Below are 20,465 nucleotides of genomic sequence, written 5' to 3'. Positions count from 1 at the left end.
CCCAAGGAGCCTGATTTCCCCTGAGCCCCACGGCACTGCTGCTGGCTTTCTCCTTCGGTGATTAATGGTGCTCTGCCAAGCTGGGGAGGCAGCTAATTAGCTATAGACTGATTAAGGACAAGGCAGGCAAAGTCCCAGACATGATAAATGTGAACTTTCCTTCTTCCTTTCCCCTCCACCACCAGTCCTGCCACCACCAGCTGAAGCCAAGCCTGTGGCCCCCTCACAGTCTGCCTGCATGGGGAGGCCCAGCAGATGTCACCTCCGGCACAATTCACAAGGCCTGGCACCCACCAGGGCATCGTGTAACAGAGGTGGGCATACTGGGTTTCCTTTCAGGGCTCAGCTTCTCCTGCAGCCTTTTCCCAATCTCTGTGCTCTGGAGCAGGCCTGGCACCAGGCATGGGATTTCTCAAACAAACCAAGTCTCTGCCCTAAAGAATCTGCTGCTGAGGGCCGTAGAAATCCAGGGAGGGCTGAGCACAGCAGGACCTAGAGTCGCTGGGCAGGGCTCCAATGAGGGGATTTGGGTGGATTTTGTGCATTAAGAGGGTCACTGCAGAGAGGGGAGGCCCCCTGAACAGGTGTGGAGAAGAAATGAAATGAACAGGCCACAGTCCTAGGGCAGTGGGGAGTCAAGACAAGCCCGGAGCGGTAAGGGTGGGTGCAGAGTAGATAAGGACAGATGGGAAACACGGGCTTAGGTGTGGGGTGGCCCAGCTGTTTCCACCCTCAGTTCCTCCACAACACGCAGCATTTGTGTGCAAACCCCTCCCTGGGCAACCCAGGGTTAGGCCCCCTCTACCTCCAGCGGTGATGCCTTGCCTGTATGTACCAGTCCAGAAAGCACATCCAGGTGCAGGTGATTCCATCCCACAGCAGCCTGGGCTGAGTTCTGGTGGAAATGAGCTCGCGAACACATGAATCCTGTACAAGATAAGGCTGTGATACGGACAAAGGATACATTTCAGCAACAGATAACAGGAGAAATTCAGTGAGCATGCCTTTTCAGTTATGTTTCCTCCTGGGAGACACGCACAGGAGGTGGCAACGCTGAATGCCTGTCCAGGGCAGGCTTGGGAAGCACCACCTGCCCCCCATTTTGCCTGGTTCACTCTTACCCAGTCCTTGGGTCTCCTTAAGCGTCACGTCTTTGGAGAAGCCTCCCCTGACCGCTCAGATTAGATCAGATTCTCTGTTTCCCTTCGTCAAGTGTATCAAGTTCACATGAATGCATTTAAGTGACTGTTTGTCTTTAGTCTTATACATTCAATCAGCAAATATTAATGGAGCTGTGAACTGGGCTAAGGTCTGGGGATACCATGACACATGAGCCTGCCCTTCTGGAGCTTATGGTCTAGGCAGAAGTCCCAGCAAGGGTTCACTCTAACACCAAAAGCAACACCTCCCCCAGTGCCAGCAGAACAACAACTCGTGCACCAAAGCTATCAAAGCCAGCAGCAAACCACACCCACAACCCTCTCTCCACTCTCCGCCCCCTGCCCCACCCCCCACCCCGCCACCGGGAGGCACTGCTTTGAGAACTATCCCCAGTGTCAGCTTTACTTGTTACTAGTAATGAAATCCCCTATTAAATCCTCATTGGCTGTGGTCATTGGGCTGTCACCTGCCAAGCCATCGTTGTGTGGTTAACAATTTGAAATAACAATCCCCACCCATTGTCTCAATTCAAGACATTCTGGAAGGATGATTCCCAGCTTCAGAGCTTTCCATGGAGTTGTTCAACTTCTTCTGCACAGTCCTGCTTCCCTCGCTCCCATACAGGGGTGGTAGTTCCTGAAAGCGTTCCCCAATAAGACTCCTGCATGCAAATCCCGAGTCTGTTTCGTGGGGAACCTGACCAAAAAAAACAAGTGAGAGCTGAAATCCACCATGGTGTGTGACCGCATCTGTCTGGAGGAAGGGACCCCTTTTTCTTTTTTTTTTCTTTTTTTTTTTTATTATTATTATACTTTAAGTTCTAGGGTACATGTGCATAACGTGCAGGTTTGTTACATATGTATACTTGTGCCATGTTGGTGTGCTGCACCCATCAACTTGTCATTTACATCAGGTATAACTCCCAATGCAATCCCTCCCCCCTCCCCCCTCCCCATGATAGGCCCCGGTGTGTGATGTTCCCCTTCCCAAGTCCAAGTGATCTCATTGTTCAGTTCCCACCTATGAGTACAGCCAACAGACACATGAAAAAATGCTCATCATCGCTGGCCATCAGAGAAATGCAAATCAAAACCACAATGAGATACCATCTCACACCAGTTAGAATGGCAATCATTAAAAAGTCAGGAAACAACAGGTGCTGGAGAGGATGTGGAGAAATAGGAACACTTTTACACTGTTGGTGGGATTGTAAACTAGTTCAACCATTATGGAAAACAGTATGGCGATTCCTCAAGGATCTAGAACTAGATGTACCATATGACCCAGCCATCCCATTACTGGGTATATACCCAAAGAATTATAAATCATGCTGCTATAAAGACACATGCACACGTATGTTTATTGCGGCACTATTCACGATAGCAAAGACTTGGAATCAACCCAAATGTCCATCAGTGGCAGAATGGATTAAAAAAATGTGGCACATATACACCATGGAATACTATGGGACCCCTTTTTCTAATCTGCATGACAATATCCTCTGATGACTTGATAGTAGCCCGGCCCACCCCACCCCACCCAGCCTAGAAGGTGGACCAGGGATACAAGCCAGTGCCAGAAAGGCCTTGGCACAGGAGAGGGGAGGGAATAGATCCTTGCAGCCAAGTGATTTAGAAGATTCCAGAGGAGAGTATATCTGTGGTAAGAAGCCCACCAGCCCCTGGAGTTTGATTCTAGCTGATTAAGAGGCACCCAGGGCCTGTATTTCAGCAAGACAACCAAGAAATAAGCCAAGGGAAATTGTTAATCTGTGTGCCAGGGATTCCCAACAATGCAGTTCCAGACCAGCCCCAAACATCCTAACTCAGACCCAGTGTGTGGGAACTTGCCTGCGTGGGAGCGGGAGGAGGGAGTGGGGGAAGCGGGAAGAAATTAGGCTTGCACAAACTTAGTAATTGAAATCATTAATAGCAGTAAAATAAGTTGTCTATCCTACATGTAATTTGTAGTAATGTTTCGTTACTGAGATTAATTTCTAGTAATGAAATACTAATTAAACCATTTATTGAGTAATGTATTTGCTTGGTGGTGGTTTATGGGTGTTCGCTTATAAATATTTTAATTACTTTTGCTAAGTAATTAGAATTTACTAAATATTTCCAAACTATTTATTAATTTCTAGCAATTCTCAGCCAACCCACAAGTAATTGTTTTACTTTATATCAGTAATTAAAGTCTTTTTAAAAAAACTTTGAGTGAAGAGGAAGACGTAAACGAAGACTTGTCTGTTCTATTCACATGAGACTGGTGTGTTACAGCAAAAAAAAGAGACAAAAGTCACTCATGATCCAACATTACTCAAATGCTGTTAACATTTTTATTTATATTTTCACAGACTTTTCCTACGGGTGCATGTACTATTTTTTCAAGGCTGAGATCATATCAACTACATGTATTCAGGATACCAAACTTTGCCAATTTTTATATTATAGTTTCTATTCTATTAAAATACCAAGCTGTCCTAGAGGGGCAGTCTCTTTACAACTTTGAGAGAGTTTTTGAAAGTAATACTTTTTCTACTTCTAAGCACTACTATGTATCAGACACTATGCAAAGTAATGTACGCAGTCTAACTGTAACCTTCACAACATGGCACTATAAACTAATCTGGAGCAGTAACCTGTGTAAAACTGGGTGTCCACACGGTGCAGTCTCAGCAAAAAAGTCACCTTTAATGAAATAATGACTAAAACAGAGGAATTTATCTCCATTTATCTATAAAAATAGGATCAGAATGAATATATTGTCCTGAGATCTGCTCTTCTCACGTAAAATATTACAACCATCTTTCCCTATCAATAAATATGAGGTGGGGTGCGGTGGCTCACGCCTGTAATCTCAGCACTTTGGGAGGCCGAGGTGGGTGGATCACATGAGGTCAGGGGTCCGAGACCAGCCTGACCAACATGGTGAAACCACATCTCTACTAAAAATACAAAAAAAAAAAAAAATTAGCCCGGCTTGGTGGCGCATGCCTGTAATTCCTGCTACTTCGGAGGCTGAGGCAGGAGAATCACTTGAACCTGGGAAGTGGAGGTTGCAGTGAGCTGAAATCATGCCATTGCACTCCAGCCTGGGCAACAAGAGTGAAACTCTGTCTCCAAAAAAAAAAAAAAAAAGAGACAGCAGCAGTGTCCTTTTCAATAGATGCATGGTATTCTATGAAGTTACCTTCATTTATTACCCAATCTCTAATTGCTGGATATTTTGGTTGTTTTCAGTTGTTCACGACTGTGAACAAAACTCTCAAGGATATCATTATATGCTGATCTTCGTGCACTTGTCCAACTATTTTCTTAGAACACATTCCTAGAAGTGGAATTGCTGGGATAAAGTGTATGAACATTTTTAAGACTTTTGATACTGCCCAAATGCCTCAAGAAAGACCAGACAAATTTACACTCCCTCAGTGGAGCTGAAAGTCTTGTTTCACTGCACTATGTGTGACTATTATTATTATTGTTGTTATTTTGAGACAGCGTCTCACTCTGTCGCCCAGGCTGGAGTGCAGTGGTGTGATCACGGCTCACTGCAGCCCAGGCGATCCTCCCACCTCAGTGTCCTGAGTAGCTGCAACAACAGGCGCACACCACCATGCCCAGCTAATTTTTGTATTTTTTGTAGAGATAGGGTTTTGCCATGTTGCCCAGGCTGGTCTCAAACTCCTGGGCTCAAGTAATTCACCCGCGTTACCTCCCAAAGATTATAGGCATGAGCTACTGTGCCCTGTTGATTATTATTATTTTAAATCTATGTCACTTGTTTCCACTCCCTGGTCTAAGCAGAGAGATGGCCCAGAAAAACATTCTGAACCAGAGAGTCTCACAACCCATTTCCTATGACGAATCAATGGTTGGCTGGCAGAAGACCTATAGGCTATGTCTCCATAACTTAAATAGCATCAAGATGTATAAAGCCATTTTCTACCATACCATTCACCTTTGCCCCACAATCTCCTTTCCCCCCAGGGACTCTGCCTCCTTGAAGGCATCACCAAGGCACAGGTGGCTTGGCTCCTCGCTGGCAGACACCCGCCCTGTGTGTTGGCAGAATAGGCACCTATCACTGGGCTCTCTCTTTAGCTCTTGACAAAATATCTCCCCCACCAGCGTGTCACAGCACCTTGAATGACTGCCACTGGCGGCATATACTAAGCAGTTTTCTAAACATTCAGAGGTTGTCTCAGGTGACATTTTATGAGCTAATAAGTGTTTTGGAGGCTCTCCCATCTTCTTTCCAAAGCTCCCCTCTCACCTACTGCCAAGTGACCCTGGTGCCTTTGGCCATCTGAATGCCTGACTCTAGCCCTCTTTTCCCTCTTCTGACGGCCACCTGAAGTCCTTTTTTTAAAACGAGAGAAACACCTTCCTTCTCCAAACAGAGCAAGAAGATATTTCACAGGGAGGAGATATTTCAACAACTCTTTCAATAAAGAGAGGGAGGCAAAGAGTGAGAGTGACTTGGGAGGAGGCTTAGGGTAGAGACAGAATGGGAACCATTGCAGCTGCCTCACTCCTGGCAAGATTCTCGAAGCAGGGCACACTGCTGGTGCCCAATCTGTGTTTGTTGCTTCCCTAAAGAATGGATAATTCCCACAGGCGTGTCCCTATGGCGACATCTTCCATTACTTCCTTTACTTTTTGTATCCATTTGCTCTCTCTCCAGAAAGTTCCAGATCTCAGGCACCTTCCCAAACTCTCAAAAGTCCCAGGAGAGGGAAGGAGAGGGATGAGGGCCCTGAGCACTGCTGCCACTCCCCAGAGAGGTCAGGGAAACAAGGCCCAGCTCCCCTTAGCAGAAATCCCCTCTCCCCTTGGACCAGAAAAGGGTTAATTTTATAATTGCTAACATCTATTAGATCCTTACAATGTTTCGGGCCCTCTGTTAAGCACTTTTCTCACATGATGTCATTGAAATAATAGATTTCTCCTAACTTACCTGTTGAGAAAGTGAGACTTGTAGAGTTTAAGTGAGAGGCATCAGGATCAGAATCCAGGTATCTCTTTTCCCAGAGCCAAAGCCTTAAGTACCATCTTCTGTTGTCTTCTACAGTAAGTGTTCCATAAACTCAGGAGGTTTATGAGTTGAAAAAAGGTGAAAAAAGGAAAAGAGAGAGAGTGAGGGAAAGAGGGCAGAAGGAAACTTTATGTCATTGTAATACAGGGGAAATAGCATCATTTGCCATAAGTAGAAGGTAACATTAACATAAAGACATTATGATCACAATTTAAAATGTTGGTCTACACGTCATCTAAAGTCACTGTTTCTATTCTTAAGAAACACTGGAACATTTGATCTCTGAGGTCCATTTCTAGCACACAATTCTATAATTTCCAAGGATTAAGTAAGCTGTTTTCTTAAGATACACTTCCATGGACCTTGGATGCATGGGTAATAAAATCCTAAGGACAGATGCTGGGTCTTATTTATCTCTATATTCTCTGTAAGCATTTAGTACAACATCTGGCCCAGGATGGATGTGTAGAAGATTAATTATAAATTCCTTTCCCCTCTCTAGGTATTGGTGTTCCAATCCAAAGAATAAAAGCCCTGGATTAGGTGATCCTGAAGGGTGCTTTTTGCTCTGCAAGCCACTGGTCCACTGAACCTAAGTGGTCCTTTCCTTACTGGTTCTCTGGCTTTCTGCTTCATCAGTCCTGTGGTTGGCAAAATTCTAAAGATGGTTCCCCAAGAGTCCCATACCCTGGTTATTCAACCAAACACTAATCTAGGTACTGCTGTGGAGAAATTTTTTTTTCTTTTCTTTTCTTTTTTTTTTTTTTTGAGATGAAGTCTAGCTGGAGGGCAGACTTCCAGCCTCCCAGGCTGGAGGGCAGTGGCATGATCTTGGCTCACTGCAACCTCCACCTCATGGTTTCAAGTGATTCTCCTGCCTCAGCCTCCTGAGTAGCTAGGATTACAGATGCCTGCCACCACGCCTAGCTAATTTTTGTATTTTTAGTAGAGATGGGGTTTCACTGTGTTGGCCAGTCTGGTCTCAAACTCCTGACCTCGTGATCAGCCCACCTCAGCTTCCCAAAGTGCTGGGATTACAAGTGTGAGCCACCGTGCCCCGCCGATAATTTTTTTTTTTTTTTTAAGAGAGGGTCTCACTTTGTTGTCCATGCTGGAGGACAGTAGCACGATCTCAGCTCACTGTAACCTCAGCCTCCTGGGCTCAAGCCATCCTCCTACCTTAAGTCAGCCTTCCAATTAGCTGGGACCACAGGCACGCACCACTACGCCCAACTAATTGTTATATTTTTTGTAGAGATGGGGTTTCATCATGTTGCCCAGGCTGGTCTCAAACTCCTGGGCTCAAGCAATTCACTCGCCTTGGCCTCCTAAAGTGCTGGGATTACAGCTGTGAGCCACTGCACCCAGCCAGAATTTTTCAGATATAATTAAAGACTCAAGTCAGTTGACCTTAAGATAGAGATTAGCTGGGCGGGCTTAACCCAGTAAGGCAAGCCTTTTAAAAGCAGAGAGTTTTCTCCAGCTGGTAGCAGAAAAATAAGTCAGGAGAATTCAATGCATGGGAATTCTCTGTTGCTGAGATTAAGGGGGCCACATGGAAGGATCTCAGATTGTCCTCAATAGACTGAGAGTGACCCCCTAGCTAGCAAGAAGATGGGGACCTCAGTCCCATAGTTACCAGGAACTGAATCTGCCAACAACCTGAATGAGGTTGGAAATGGATTCTTCCCCAGAGCCTCCAAGAAGGTCCCAGCCTGGCCAACATCTTGATTTTGGCCTTGTGAGATCCAAAACAGAGAAATCAGACAAGCCACCTGGACTTCTGACCCACAGAGCTGAGACACAATAAACCGATGTTGTTTTCAGCTGCTGTGGTTCTGGTCATCTGTTATGCAGCAGAAGAAAGTGAGTACAATTCCCTATCCTATTCCTACCAACCCATGCTCCTCCCCAGAGCTCCCTAACATTTAGCAACATGTGCCTCACTTCTAAGGCAAATAATAATAATAACGATGATGATTTGAAAATCAGTTTTGGGAATTTTCAGCTTAGGCTTTTTTTTTTTTTTTTTGACAATTCTGTGTAGGTCTAACCAGGAAGAATTAAATATTGAGTTTCTACTGTGTTTCCAGGTCCTCCATTGGAACATATAATTTGAACCTAAAATTGTGAATAGACAGGGTGAGTAGAAGCATGAGAAAAGTGGAAGAACAATGTGCACTGGAGATGCTTAGTAGGCGTAATAGAAGAAGCAAAACTCTGAGGTGGAATAGACTGCAAATTAGCAGAGAGACGGGAAGGAATAGATATTCTAGGCTGCTGAGGTAGCCCAAAGAGACAGAAGTAGAAATGAGAATGATGTTGGCCAAAGTCAGTTCCTGAGGGTATGCCAGGTTTCTCCAGCCTTATGTTTGGAAGCTAGTTACCATGCCATGCTGCCAGTTGATAATGTCAGGGAAACAGATGAAAAGTGTGTTTCTAGTGAGGAATGGGGGATGTCTTAGTCTTGGACAGAGAAAGGTGAAAAGTCTTCAACAAAAGGTCTGGAAGGAGGAGTGGAAGAAGAACAGAAAACAAAAGAACACATGGCAAACATTGCTGTGAAACAGATTCAAGTTATGATGAATCAGAAATGAAGGCCAGGAGGGAGGGACAAAGACAGAGGTTCATGCCTGCGTTCCCATCCACACCACCATGGAAGCAGGGGAGAAGAGATAAACCATCAGCTTCTGAGCCTTGCATGAGCCACCAGGAGATCATATAGGTGGAAGTCTGGACCTTGAATAAATAGGCTCACTACAAGGAAATGCCCATGTTGGGATAAAGGAGAACTATGGTTAGAAAGATAGGTTGGGACTAGACTGTTAGTGATCCTGAGAGCCAGAGGTTTGCAATCTTGGCTGAACATTGAAATCACCTGGGGATCTCTTAGAAATACTGATATTTAGATCCTATCTCAAAAACTCTAATGTAATTGGCCTGGTTTGGCTGGGTTCTCAAGAGTTTTAAAAGCACCACAGATTACCCTGCTATTCTACCAGGACTGAGAACAGCAGATATAGAGTTTGGACCTTATCCCGTAGCCAGTGGAGGCCATTAAGGATGTGTCACTGAAATTATACAATGGAAAATAATTGGAAAGAAAATTTAGTCAAGTAAAAATAATGATAGCAAACACCAATATAGCATTTTTTTGCATCTCAGTGTTCTGGGCACTTTTCTAAGTTTACACACACACATACATTCTAAATTATCACAACAACCCTGTAAGGTAGCTACTGTATTATCCACATTTTAGAGATAGGAAAACTAAGGCTCAGAAAAGTTAATACCTTGCTCATGATCACAATGCAAGTAAATGATGGAATATTGAGATTTGAATCCTTGAAGTTTGATTTCAAAGTCCATACTCTTAATTTTGCTTCTGGATATGGTGGATTGACTCATATCAGACCAGCCTTCTTGCCAAAAACAACTAGGAAATCTGATTTGAAAATGAAGAAAAGTTAACAGGGAAATGAAGACAAAGATCATGAAGAAAATGAGATCATTCATGTGAAGCAGACATCTGACTGCATTTTTCTCCAGAAGTAATTTGCAGATTTGCACACAAATAGTTGAAGGATCCAGAAGCTGAGCAGAGATTTCAGCAGTCTCCTGGGACTCAGGGTTAAAGAAAAAAAAAGACTTCTAGGCTGGCATAAGCATAGGAACCTAGAAAGCATCTCCAGCTTTCCACTGGGACTCCTGATGGGATATAGTTTTAAAATAAGGCCTAACCTTATTTCTAGAATATATAAATAAATCAGCCATTGCAAAAGCTGAAGCACAAATTTAAACCAGCCTGATCCAAGATGAGATTAAGATGATTTGACCCTGACATGAGACAAAAGAAAATCCTCTCTGGAGGAAGAAAGTGTTACCTGGAGCCTCAAATCTGCACTATAATTTCTTATGCATAATGTCCAGCATGTAATAAGAAATTATAAGACTTACCAGGAGATAAGACCAAGTGACCAAAAACCGGAGAAAGACTAAATAATAAAAATGGACTTATAGGTGACTTATATATGGGAGTTCTCAGATAGAGTTTTTTTAAATGTCATTAATATGTTAAAGAAAATTAATTCCCGCCGGGCGCGGTGGCTCACGCCTGTAATCCCAGCACTTTGGGAGGCCGAGGCGGGCGGATCACAAGGTCAGGAGATCGAGACCACAGTGAAACCCCGTCTCTACTAAAAATACAAAAAATTAGCCGGGCGCGGTGGTGGGCGCCTGTAGTCCCAGCTACTCAGGAGGCTGAGGCAGGAGAATGGCGTGAACCCGGGAGGCGGAGCTTGCAGTGAGCCGAGATCGCGCCACTGCACTCCAGCCTGGGCCACAGCGCGAGACTCCGTCTCAAAAAAAAAAAAAAAAAAGAAAATTAATTCCAAGTGGAGAATTTCAAAGAGAACTTACATATGTTTTTAAAAATAATCAAATAGAAAAACTTAAACTGAAAAACACAATAACTGACATTAAGAAATGGATAGATAGGCTTAACAGCAGAGTAGACACAGCTGAAGAGAGAATTAGCTAAAAAAATCAGTAGCAAACATACAAGCTGAAACAAAAGGAGAAAAAAGGAAGACAAAATTAAAGATTTGGAACATGGTGAAAAGGCATCACATATGTGTAACTAAAGTCTCAGAAGGTGAGGAGAGAGAAAATAGAGCAAAAATAATATTTAAAGAGATTATTGACTATGAATTTTCCCCAAACAAAAAACATCGAGCCACATATTCAAAAAATGCTAAGACATCCAAGTAGAATAAATACAAGAATACTACACCCACACTTTTGGCACATCAGAATAAAACTGCTCAAAGACAAAGAAAAACCTTTAAAAACAGAAACATAGACTGAAGGTGAAGGACTAGAAAAAGATATTCAAAAAAAAAAACAGAAACCAGAAGCAAGAAGAAGTAGTTATACTTAGATAAAAGAAACTTTAAGTCGAAAACAGTAAAAAGAGACAAAAGTGTCATTATATAAGGATAAAGGGATCAATTCAACAATAGGGTATAACAATTGTTAATATACATGCACCCAACACTGGAGCACCTGCTATATCAAGCAAATATTACTAGATATAAAGGGAGATACAGTAGCCAGGCACCAAGGCTTGTGCCTATAATCTCAGCTACTTGGGAGTCTGAGGCAGGAGGATCACTTAAGGCCAGGTGTTCAAGACCAGCCTAGGCAATATAGCAAGACTTCATCTCTACATTTGATCATAGCCAAAAGGCCAAGAAGCAAATGAGAATCCATCTCTAAAAACAAATTTTTTTTGAGTTATGCATGGTGGCACACATCTGTAGTCCCAGCTACAAGAGAGACAAGAGAATCACTTGAGCCCAGGAATTCAAGGCTGCAGTGAGCCATGATCATGGTACTGCATTCTCACCTGGTGACAAAGTAAGATCCTGTCTCTGAAAAAATAAAATAAATTAAATTAAAGGGAGAGATAGACTCCAATATAAAATAGTTGGGGACTTCAACATTCCACTCTTAGCATTGGACAAATCATCTAGACAGAAAACCCACAAAGAAACACTGGATTTTCACTGCACTTTAGGCCAAATGGACCTAGCAGACATTTACAGAACATTTCACCCAACAGCTGCAGACTGCATATTCTTTTCATCAGCACATGGAACATTCTCCAGGACAGACTGCATGTTTGGCCACAAAGCAAGTCTCAACAAATGTAAAACAATCGAAATCATATCAAGTATCTTTTCTGACCACAATGAAATAAAACTAAAAATCAATAACAAGAGGAACATTTGAAACTGTACAAATACCTGAAAATTAAACAACATAGGTCAATGAAGAAATTAAGAAGAAAGTTTTAAGAACACAACATATCAAAACCTACAGGATACGGCAAAAGCAGTGTTAAGAGGGAATTTTATAGCAATAAATTCCAACATCAAAAAAGTAGAAAAAGTTCAAATAAAAAACCTAACAATGCATCTCAAGGAACTAGAAAAGCAAGCATAAACCAACCCTAAAATTAGTGGAAGCAAAGAAATAATAAAGGTCAGAGAAGAAATAAATGAAATTAAGGCCAAAAAATACAATATATTAACAAAATGAAAATGTGTTTTTTAAAAACATAAATTGAATGGACAAACCATTAGCTAAACAAACCAAGAAAAAAAAGGAAAAGATTCAAATAAATAAAATCAAAAATGAAAAAGGTATTACAACTGATACCACAGAAACACAAAGGATCATTAGAGACTATTATAAACAACTATATGCCAACAAATTAGAAAACCCAGTGGAAGTGGATACATTCCTGGACACACACAACCTATCAAGATTGACTCAAGAAGAAATAAAAGCCTGAACAGACCAATTACAAGTAACAAGATTCAATCTGTAATAAAATTCTCCCATCAAAGAAAGCCCCAGGACCCAATGGCTTAACAGCAGAATTCTACTAAACATGTAAAGAACTAATACAAATTCTTCTCAAACTTTTCCAGAAAATTGAAGAAGAAAGAATTCTTCCAAACTCATTCTATGAGGCCAAGGTTACCCTGATACCAAAACGAGACAAAGACACAACAACCAAAGCTCTCAGCCAATCTCCCTGATGAATATAGATGCAAAATGCTCAATAAAACATTAGCAAGCCAAATCCAGCAGCCCAAAAAAAAGATCGTTCACCATGATCAAGTGACCATGGAACCCCTGGATTCATTCTAGGGATGCAAGGATGATTTGATATAAGCAGGTCAATAAATATGGTACATCACATCAACAGAATGAAGGACAAAAACCATATGATCATCTCAATAGATGCAGAAAAAGCAGTTGATAAAACTCAATATTCATTCATAATTAAAGCTCTCAATAAGTTAGGTATAGAAGGAACACATCTTAACGAATAAAAACCATAAATGACAAACGCACAGCCAACATCATACTGAACGGGAAAAGATCCTGTAAGAGCTGGAACAAGACAAGAATGCCCACTGCACCACTTCTATTCAGTATAGTACCGGAAGTCCTAAACAGGGCAATTAAGCAAGATTAAAAAAAAAAAAAGGATATCCAAATCGGAATGGAGGAAGTCAAACTGTCCCCGTTTGCGGACATCATCTTATATATAGAAAAGCTTGGCCAGGCATGGTGGGTCATACCTGTAATCCCAGCACTTTGGGAGGCAGAAGCAGGAGGATTATATGAGGCAAGGAGTTTGAGACCAGCCTGGGCAACAAAAAAAGACTCCATCTCTATTTAAAAAAAAAAAAAAAAAAGGTTTAAATTAGCTGGGTGTGGTGGTGCATGCCTGTAGTCCCAGCTACTTGGGAAGCTGACGCAAGATGATCACTTGAGCACAGGAGATCAAGGCTGTTAGACAGCTATAATCACGCCACTGCACTCCAGCCTGGGCAACAGAGCTAAACTCTGTCTCTGTAACAAAAAAAAAAAGAAAAGAAAAGGAAAGATGTTGTTTTATGATAATCTCAATAAAAAAGAGAAAAAAGACAGAAAAGAAAACCCTGAATGTGCCACCAAAAAAACTCTTAGAACAGATAAATGAATTCAGCAAAGTTGCAGGATACAAAATCAACATACAAAAATCAGTAGTGTTTCTATACACCAATAATAAACTAGCTAAGAAAGAAATTAAGAAAGCAGTCCCATTCATAATAGCTACACAAAAAATCAAATACCTAGGAATAAATTTAATCAAGAAGGTAAAAGATCTGTATGATCTTTTACTATAAAACACTGATGAAAAAAATTTAAGAGGATATTAAAAAATGGAAAGACAGGCCGAGTGCGGTGGCTCATGCCTATAATCCCAGCCCTTTGGGAGGCCGAGGCGTGTGGATCACCTGAGGTCAGGAGTTCTAGACCAGCTTGGCCAACATGGTGAAACCCTGTCTCTACTAAAAATACAAAAATTAGCTGGGTGTGGTGACATGTGCCTGTAATCCCAGGTACTCAGGAGGCTGAGGCAGGAGAATCGCTTGAACCCAGAAGGCAGAGGTTGCAGTAAGCCAAGATCGCACCATCGCACTCCAGCCTAGGGGACAAGAGCAAGACTTCGTCTCAAAAAAAAAAAAAAATGAAAAGACATTTCATATTCATGGATTGGGAGAATTAATATTGTGATAATGACCATACTACCAAAAGCAATCTACAGATTTAATGCAATCCCTCTTAAAATATCAATAACATTCTCCATGGAAATAGAAAAAAAATCCTAAAATTTGTATGGAACTGCAGAAGACCCCAAATAGCCAAAACAATCATGAACAAAAAGAACATAGCTGGAGGCATCATAATACCAGAATTCAAAATATCCTACAAAGCCATAGCAACTAAAACAGCATGGTACTGGCATAAAAACAGAAAACAAACATATAGGTCAATGGAACAGAACAAGAACCCAGAAATAAATCTGTGTGTTTACAGCCAACTGATTTTCATCAAAGGTGCCAAGAACACTCACTGGGGAAGGGAGAGTTTCTTCAATAAATGGTGCTAGGAAAACTAGATATCCACATGCAGAATAAATGAAACTAGACACTTATCTCTCACCATATAAAAAATTAAAATAAAGACTTACATGTAGGACCTAAAATGATGAAACTACTAGAAGCAAACATAAAGGAAATGCTTCCAGACATTGGTCTGGGCAAAGATTTTACAGAGAAAACCTCAAAAGCATAAGCAACAAGCAAAAATAGACAAATGATATTACATCAAACTAAAAAGCCCCTGTACAGCAAAGGAAACAATTAACAGAGTGAAAAGACAACTTGAAGAATTGTAGAAAACATTTTCAAACCATTATCTGACAAGATATCTAGAATACATAAGGAACTCAAACAACTGAACAGCAAAATAATAATAATTATTGTTATTTGATTTTAAAATGGGCAAATGAGCTGAATAGACATCTCTCAAAAGACAGCATACAAATGGTCAACAGGTACATTTTTTAAATGCTCAGCATCACTGATTACCAGAGAAATACAAATTAAAATCACAATAAAATATCATATCACCCCAGTTAGAATGGCCATTATCAAAAAGGTTTTTTAAAAAATGCTGGTGGGGGGGGCGGAGCAAGATGGCCGAATAGGAGCAGCTCCAGTCTTCAACTCCCAGCGCCAGCGACACAGAAGACCGGTGATTTCGGCATTTTCAACTGAGGTACTGGGTTCATCTCACTGGGGAGTGCCGGAAGATCAGTACTGGTCAGCTGCTGCAGCCCGACCAGCGAGAGCTGAAGCAGGGCGAGGCATTGCCTCACCTGGGAAGCGCAAGGGGGAAGGGAATCCCTTTTCCTAGCCAGGGGAACTGAGACACACAACACCTGGAGAATCGGGTAACTCCCACCCCAATACTGCGCTTTGAGCAAACAGGAACACCAGGAGATCATATCCCACACCTGGCTGGGAGGGTCCCACACCCACGGAGCCTCCCTCATTGCTATCACAGCAGTCTGTGATCTACCGGCAAGGCAGCAGCGAGGCTGGGGGAGGGGCGCCCGCCATTGCTCAGGCTTAAGTAGGTAAACAAAGCTGCTGGGAAGCTCGAACTGGGTGGAGCTCACAGCAGCTCAAGGAAACCTGCCTGTCTCTGTAGACTCCACCTCTGGGGGCAGGGCACAGTAAACAATAACAAAGCAGCAGATACCTCTGCAGACCCAAACGACTCTGTCTGACAGCTTTGAAGAGAGCAGTGGATCTCCCAACACGGAGGCTGAGATCTGAGAAGGGACAGACTCCCTGCTCAAGCGGGTCCCTGACCCCTGAGTAGCCTAACTGGGAGACATCCCCCACTAGGGGCAGTCTGACACCCCACACCTCACAGGGAGGAGTACACCCCTGAGAGGAAGCTTCCAAAGCAAGAATCAGACAGGTACACTTGCTGTTCAGAAATATTCTATCTTCTGCAGTCTCTGCTGCTGATACCCAGGCAAACAGGGTCTGGAGTGGACCTCAAGCAATCTCCAACAGACCTACAGCTGAGGGTCCTGACTGTTAGAAGGAAAACTATCAAACAGGAAGGACACCTACACCAAAACCCCATCAGTACATCACCATCATCAAAGACCAGAGGCAGATAAAACCACAAAGATGGGGAAAAAGCAGGGCAGAAAAGCTGGAAATTCAAAAAACAAGAGCGCATCTCCCCCGGCAAAGGAGCGCAGCTCATCGCCAGCAACGGATCAAAGCTGGACGGAGAATGACTTTGACGAGATGAGAGAAGAAGGTTTCAGTCCATCAACTTTCTCAGAGCTAAAGGAGGAATTACGTACCCAGCGCAAAGAAACTAAAAATCTTGAAAAAAAAGTGGAAGAATTGACGGCTAGACTAATTAATGCAGAGAAGGTCATAAACGAAATGAAAGAGATGAAAAGCATGACACGAGAAATACGTGACAAATGCACAAGCTTCAGTAACCGACTCGATCAACTGGAAGAAAGAGTATCAGCGATTGAGGATCAAATGAATGAAATGAAGCGAGAAGAGAAACCAAAAGAAAAAAGAAGGAAAAGAAATGAACAAAGCCTGCAAGAAGTATGGGATTATGTAAAAAGACCAAATCTCCGTCTGATTGGGGTGCCTGAAAGTGAGGGGGAAAATGGAACCAAGTTGGAAAACACTCTTCAGGATATCATCCAGGAGAACTTCCCCAACCTAGTAGGGCAGGCCAACATTCAAATCCAGGAAATACAGAGAACGCCACAAAGATACTCCTTGAGAAGAGCAACTCCAAGACACATAATTGCCAGATTCACCAAAGTTGAAATGAAGGAAAAAATCTTAAGGGCAGCCAGAGAGAAAGGTCGGGTTACCCACAAAGGGAAGCCCATCAGACTCACAGCAGATCTCTCGGCAGAAACTCTCCAAGCCAGAAGAGAGTGGGGGCCAATATTCAACATTCTTAAAGAAAAGAATTTTAAACCCAGAATTTCATATCCAGCCAAACTAAGTTTCATAAGTGAAGGAGAAATAAAATCCTTTACAGATAAGCAAATGCTTAGAGATTTTGTCACCACTAGGCCTGCCTTACAAGAGACCCTGAAGGAAGTACTAAACATGGAAAGGAACAACCGGTACCAGCCATTGCAAAAACATGCCAAAATGTAAAGACCATCGAGGCTAGGAAGAAACTATATCAACTAATGAGCAAAATAACCAGTTAATATCATAATGGCAGGATCAAGTTCACACATAACAATCTTAACCTTAAATGTAAATGGACTAAATGCTCCAATTAAGAGACACAGACTGGCAAACTGGATAAAGAGTCAAGACCCATCAGTCTGCTGTATTCAGGAGACCCATCTCACACGCAGAGACATACATAGGCTCAAAATAAAGGGATGGAGGAAGATTTACCAAGCAAATGGAGAACAAAAAAAAGCAGGGGTTGCAATACTAGTCTCTGATAAAACAGACTTTAAACCATCAAAGATCAAAAGAGACAAAGAAGGCCATTACATAATGGTAAAGGGATCAATTCAACAGGAAGAGCTAACTATCCTAAATATATATGCACCCAATACAGGAGCACCCAGATTCATAAAGCAAGTCCTTAGAGACTTACAAAGAGACTTAGACTCCCATACAATAATAATGGGAGACTTCAACACTCCACTGTCAACATTAGACAGATCAACGAGACAGAAAGTTAACAAGGATATCCAGGAATTGAACTCATCTCTGCAGCAAGCAGACCTAATAGACATCTATAGAACTCTCCACCCCAAATCAACAGAATATACATTCTTCTCAGCACCACATCGTACTTATTCCAAAATTGACCACGTAATTGGAAGTAAAGCACTCCTCAGCAAATGTACAAGAACAGAAATTATTACAAACTGTCTCTCAGACCACAGTGCAATCAAACTAGAACTCAGGACTAAGAAACTCAATCAAAACCGCTCAACTACATGGAAACTGAACAACCTGCTCCTGAATGACTACTGGGTACATAACGAAATGAAGGCAGAAATAAAGATGTTCTTTGAAACCAATGAGAACAAAGATACAACATACCAGAATCTCTGGGACACATTTAAAGCAGTGTGTAGAGGGAAATTTATAGCACTAAATGCCCACAAGAGAAAGCAGGAAAGATCTAAAATTGACACTCTAACATCGCAATTAAAAGAATTAGAGAAGCAAGAGCAAACACATTCGAAAGCTAGCAGAAGGCTAGAAATAACTAAGATCAGAGCAGAACTGAAGGAGATAGAGACACAAAAAACTCTCCAAAAAATCAATGAATCCAGGAGTTGGTTTTTTGAAAAGATCAACAAAATTGACAGACCACTAGCAAGACTAATAAAGAAGAAAAGAGAGAAGAATCAAATCGACGCAATTAAAAATGATAAAGGGGATATCACCACCGACCCCACAGAAATACAAACTACCATCAGAGAATACTATAAACACCTCTACGCAAATAAACTGGAAAATCTAGAAGAAATGGATAATTTCCTGGACACTTACACTCTTCCAAGACTAAACCAGGAAGAAGTTGAATCCCTGAATAGACCAATAGCAGGCTCTGAAATTGAGGCAACAATTAATAGCCTACCAACCAAAAAAAGTCCAGGACCAGATGGATTCACAGCTGAATTCTACCAGAGGTATAAGGAGGAGTTGGTACCATTCCTTCTGAAACTATTCCAATCAATAGAAAAAGAGGGAATCCTCCCTAACTCATTTTATGAGGCCAACATCATCCTGATACCAAAGCCTGGCAGAGATACAACAAAAAAAGAGAATTTTAGACCAATATCCCTGATGAACATCGATGCAAAAATCCTCAATAAAATACTGGCAAACCGGATTCAGCAACACATCAAAAAGCTTATCCACCATGATCAAGTGGGCTTCATCCCTGGGATGCAAGGCTGGTTCAACATTCGCAAATCAATAAACATAATCCAGCATATAAACAGAACCAAAGACAAGAACCACATGATTATCTCAATAGATGCAGAAAAGGCTTTTGACAAAATTCAACAGCCCTTCATGCTAAAAACGCTCAATAAATTCGGTATTGATGGAACGTACCTCAAAATAATAAGAGCTATTTATGACAAACCCACAGCCAATATCATACTGAATGGGCAAAAACTGGAAAAATTCCCTTTGAAAACTGGCACAAGACAGGGATGCCCTCTCTCACCACTCCTATTCAACATAGTGTTGGAAGTTCTGGCTAGGGCAATTAGGCAAGAGAAAGAAATCAGGGGTATTCAGTTAGGAAAAGAAGAAGTCAAATTGTCCCTGTTTGCAGATGACATGATTGTATATTTAGAAAACCCCATTGTCTCAGCCCAAAATCTCCTTAAGCTGATAAGCAACTTCAGCAAAGTCTCAGGATACAAAATTAATGTGCAAAAATCACAAGCATTCTTATACACCAGTAACAGACAAACAGAGAGCCAAATCAGGAATGAACTTCCATTCACAATTGCTTCAAAGAGAATCAAATACCTAGGAATCCAACTTACAAGGGATGTAAAGGACCTCTTCAAGGAGAACTACAAACCACTGCTCAGTGAAATAAAAGAGGACACAAACAAATGGAAGAACATACCATGCTCATGGATAGGAAGAATCAATATCGTGAAAATGGCCATACTGCCCAAGGTAATTTATAGATTCAATGCCATCCCCATCAAGCTACCAATGAGTTTCTTCACAGAATTGGAAAAAACTGCTTTAAAGTTCATATGGAACCAAAAAAGAGCCCGCATCTCCAAGACAATCCTAAGTCAAAAGAACAAAGCTGGAGGCATCACGCTACCTGACTTCAAACTATACTACAAGGCTACAGTAACCAAAACAGCATGGTACTGGTACCAAAACAGAGATATAGACCAATGGAACAGAACAGAGTCCTCAGAAATAATACCACACATCTACAGCCATCTGATCTTTGACAAACCTGAGAGAAACAAGAAATGGGGAAAGGATTCCCTATTTAATAAATGGTGCTGGGAAAACTGGCTAGCCATAGTAGAAAGCTGAAACTGGATCCTTTCCTTACTCCTTATACGAAAATTAATTCAAGATGGATTAGAGACTTAAATGTTAGACCTAATACCATAAAAATCCTAGAGGAAAACCTAGGTAGTACCATTCAGGACATAGGCATGGGCAAAGACTTCATGTCTAAAACACCAAAAGCAACGGCAGCAAAAGCCAAAATTGACAAATGGGATCTCATTAAACTAAAGAGCTTCTGCACAGCAAAAGAAA

General features: G+C 41.8%; 1 long non-coding RNA gene across 1 annotated transcript; it reads right to left on the bottom strand.

The window, feature by feature from the left end:
* Window positions 1-1,513: 1,513 nt before the first annotated feature.
* Window positions 1,514-10,327, bottom strand: LOC116269453. Its single transcript, XR_004176980.1, has 3 exons — window positions 9,492-10,327; window positions 6,121-6,228; window positions 1,514-1,857 (listed from the first exon to the last, which is right to left on the bottom strand). It is a non-coding gene; the product is annotated as an uncharacterized LOC116269453 (long non-coding RNA).
* Window positions 10,328-20,465: the final 10,138 nt, after the last annotated feature.

The sequence above is a fragment of the Papio anubis genome, chromosome 11 (assembly GCF_008728515.1).
Source record: "Papio anubis isolate 15944 chromosome 11, Panubis1.0, whole genome shotgun sequence".
Lineage (NCBI taxonomy): Eukaryota > Metazoa > Chordata > Mammalia > Primates > Cercopithecidae > Papio > Papio anubis.
The sequence above is the reverse complement of the archived record's forward strand: the minus strand, read 5'-3'. Positions and strand labels throughout refer to the sequence as shown.